Raw genomic sequence first — 4143 nt, 5'->3', positions numbered from 1 at the left:
ACCACACTCACACCACACACACACTCATACCACACACACATCACACACACACTCATACATACTCCATACACATGCACACACACACTTACACACCACATACACTCACACACCACACACTCTTACCATACACACATACACCACACACACACTCATACCAGACACACATCACACATGCACTCATACATACTCCATACACTCACACACACACACACCACACACACTCTCATACCACGCACACTCATACCAGACACACACACACACTCATACATACTCCATACACATGCACACACACACACCACATGCACTCACAAACACACCACACACACTCATACTACACACACCACACATGCACTCATACATATTCCATACACAGAACATACACACACACCACATACACTCACACACACACCACACTCACACACACACATACCACACACACCACCCACACACACTCATATCACATACACCACACACACACTCATACATACTCCATACACATGCACACGTACACACACCACATATACTCACACACATACATACAGACATACACCACACACACACTGCACCCCACACAACACACACAACACACACATTCACAAACACACCACATACACTCTCACACACACACATCACATACACATATTCACACACAGGCACACACCACACACTCCATCTCACACTCACACCCCTGCTCTCCTATGTCTCCAAGGCTCTGTCCAGGCTGCCCTCTCCGCCTGGGATCCCTCTCCTGCCCAGGGCTGAGCTGTCTCACTGCCTGTGTGGGTTTCTCTGCCTCACCTACATAGCTTCTCAGTGACCCACTGGCTGTGAAGGCTGGCAGGACTCACACACGTATTTTTCTCCCTGAGAAATGTCTACAGTCACCTGTTCACATAATTTGCTTTTGCACTTTGACTGGTTTATTTGATTTCAAATGCTGAAAAATTCAGAATAGATCCCTTTGCAGTAGCAAGGTGTAAGAAGCAGCGGGCCCCTCCCACCTCCATTTCTTCCTTTCCCTCTGTTTTTTTTCACAGCAGCATCTGTTTGCCCACAGCTGCTCCCGTCCTGAGCACACATGGAGGTGACGGGGGATGGAGGGAGTGCAAGGACGGCTGGGGGACGCCCTCTTCCACGTGTGGGCGCACCTGAGTTCCAGCACCCCCTTCTGTCTGTCACAGCACTTTCTGCTTCCCACAGCATCGCAAAACACGTGTGTTTTACACCCAGCTGTGTGGAACTTCGGAGGACATTCCGTCAGTGCGTGCTAAGTTTTTGCATTAATAACATATTTCTGCTGTGTTTTTATCCTCTTTTGCTTATGGAAAGCAAAAGTTCCATGAAAAAGTTCCAGAAAAATATTTTTCCATAAAAAAGTTCCAGAAAGCCCGGTGAAGGTATTGTGCGAAATATGTAGGCAGCTTTGGTTCAGGACATTTGCTTAGTTCAGTTATGTAAACTTTATTACAATTAGATGTCCTAAAATAATAAAGAGAATATAGGAAAGTTTAAGTGCCAAGGTAGAATAGTCTAGTAATCTTAACAGTAACACCAAGCATGTACTGAGTGCTACTTCATGCTAGGAGTTCTCTTTTAAATATATCACCCCATCTAATCCTTTCAATGAGGAAGTGAGAACACAGCCAGAGAGGTTCAATAACACCAGACGTCACACAGTGATCAAAGACACATGAGGATTGGAACCACAGTCTCTCGGTCACAGAGCCTGCACTCTATATCTATATTCTGAAGGTCCTGGCTACTCACTTATGGTGAATTTGCTTAAAATGAGTACAGAAATTCAAAAAAATTAGTGATAACCAGTTTAGTTTGGTACATTATCTTGAAAGGTGAAAATCAGAAGATAGGCACATAAATGTATTTTCTCACATATGTAGCAAAATTAAGTTTTCACTTCTGACTAATACTTAAAAGAAATGAGAAAGGAATCCAGTGGTCACTGGGGGTTTGGTGTCATTTTCCCCGTAGAATTTTACGTGACATGATCCTGCCTTTCACCCTAGGTAGCTTCTGTGAACGTCTGCGTCAGCCTTCCCAAAGGCCTTTCTCTGATATTCAGATAATCTTCTGTGAATTTGTGGTTTGCCATTGTCTGTGTTGCTTTCCTCCTCCACTGCCAACTGAAGATGACCTTCCCAGCCTTGTTTCTGTGGGTGAGAGTGGAATAGCTGTCTCACGTTATTTTTATTTATTTCATGGAATTGTGCCTCTTGTAAGATTTGTATTTTATTTTGTAGTTAGTTCGCCCTGTGTTCCAAAGTTCAACCTTCCAGCCAGTGAGGAGCTGCTGTACCAGACCTTCTGCGTTGAGCTGAGTATCAGCAGATATTCCGACCCCCGCTCCCCCTTCTCCCGGTCCCCCTCCCCCTTCTCCCCACCTCCCTATTCCCTCCTCCCGCTACCCTTCTCCCCACTTCCCTGCCCTATAGACTTTGGGTTTGGTCATGTGACTGGCCTTGACCAATGGAGTGTGGGTGGCCATGATGTGATCGGAAACTCTGAATGAATTGCCTGCTTGACTCGGACCTTGGGCTCCTGAGAAAAACGCATCTAAGGAGGATGAGAGGCACTAGGAGAAGACTTAAACTGAGCCTGCAGCTTGCACCCAAGACCAGACAAACCTTGCTTACAAAACAGTCACCTGCCCCAGGCCAGGTTTGTTTTTTTTGATGGAGTTTTGCTCTTTTTGCCCAGGCTGGAGTGCAATGGCTCGATCTCCACTCACTGCACCCTCCGTCTCCTGGGTTCAGTGATTCGCCTGCCTCAGCCTCCCCAGTAGCTGGGATTACAGATGCATGCCACCACACCCATTCCCAGTTGATTTTGTATTTTCAGTAGAGAGGGAGTTTCACCATGTTGGCCAGGCTGGTCACAAACTCCTGACCTCAGGTGATCTGCCCACATCAGCCTCCCAAAGTGCTGGGATTGCAGGTGTGAGCCGCTGTGCCCGGCCTATCCCAGGTCAGTTTTAATCACCTGAACCACTGTGGACCCGCAGGTTGTGAGCACAGAATGGAGTTTCCTGGCATAGGCTGTAGTTTTGGAGTCACCTGTCACACAGCCTGTTGCAGTGGCAGCTCCATGACGCACTGACTTCCAAAGATGTAGCCACACTGGGCAGAGTCAGGCATGACATTGAAGCAGAGAGAGGTGTCTTGACTGTCCCTTCATTGGTGGATAGCTTCGTAATTTTTGCTCTCCTCACAACCGCACAGCTGTGGGGACTCTGATGCTGTTTACTTGGTTTTCCAGGACTTTGCAGAAATAAATCTCAGGCAAGCCTGGGGTCTGCCCCAGCTGGGGCAATGGTTTATGTGCAAATTTAACTTTCAATTGTCCCAGTTTAGCAGGAAACACGGAGCTGGTTATCAGCTACTTCCATGTGGCATGTACTTTGGCACTTGTTTCCAGAAGAGCCGGGGGAAGAGGAGTGGAAAATGGTACAAAGAACTCTGGAAAAGTACACACTCCGGCGTCTCCCAGGCCCTGAAGGGATTCTCTGACCCAACAGAGAGTGGCCTCGGTGCTGGGTGCTAGACCGACTCTCCAATCTCAGCATTTCTGAGCTGCAAAGGAGGAGGGCACAGTTCCTTATTGAAATAAATTGTTCAAATCTGTTGAAATGTCTCAAAAGGAGTTGAATTGGTCGTGATCTAACTCCTCCTCCCTTCTCGCCCACCAACTCCCAAGAAAAAGTGGAGGTGGCCAATCACTGGGTGCAGAAGGAGACGGAAAAGGAAGGGAAGGGTGCCTCAGGCTTAGGGGGAGGCTGCTCAGATATGAGCTTCAGTGGGGCTGCTGAACCACACTCCCAGGAGAAAGAGGCCCAGGGGGCCTGGCTCCCTTCCTGGAAGACTAATGACCTTCGTGGAGGTGGTCATCGAAGGGTCTGGGCCAGGAGCTCAAGGAGCCTTCAGGTAGGGACATTTGTCTCACATGCATTCAGCTACAAAATGAACAACAAAGTGAAAAACTCCACATAACTACAATGAGCTGCAGCGATAACGTGTGTGCACCGGTCAGCATGCTCCCCTCTGCCCTTGGACAGCGACAATGTGTGTATACTGGTCAGCACGCTCCCCTCTGACCCTGGACAGCGACAATGTGTGTGCACCGGTCAGC

Source organism: Papio anubis, chromosome 6 (assembly GCF_008728515.1).
Source record: "Papio anubis isolate 15944 chromosome 6, Panubis1.0, whole genome shotgun sequence".
Taxonomy (NCBI): Eukaryota; Metazoa; Chordata; class Mammalia; order Primates; family Cercopithecidae; genus Papio; species Papio anubis.
The sequence above is the reverse complement of the archived record's forward strand: the minus strand, read 5'-3'. Positions refer to the sequence as shown.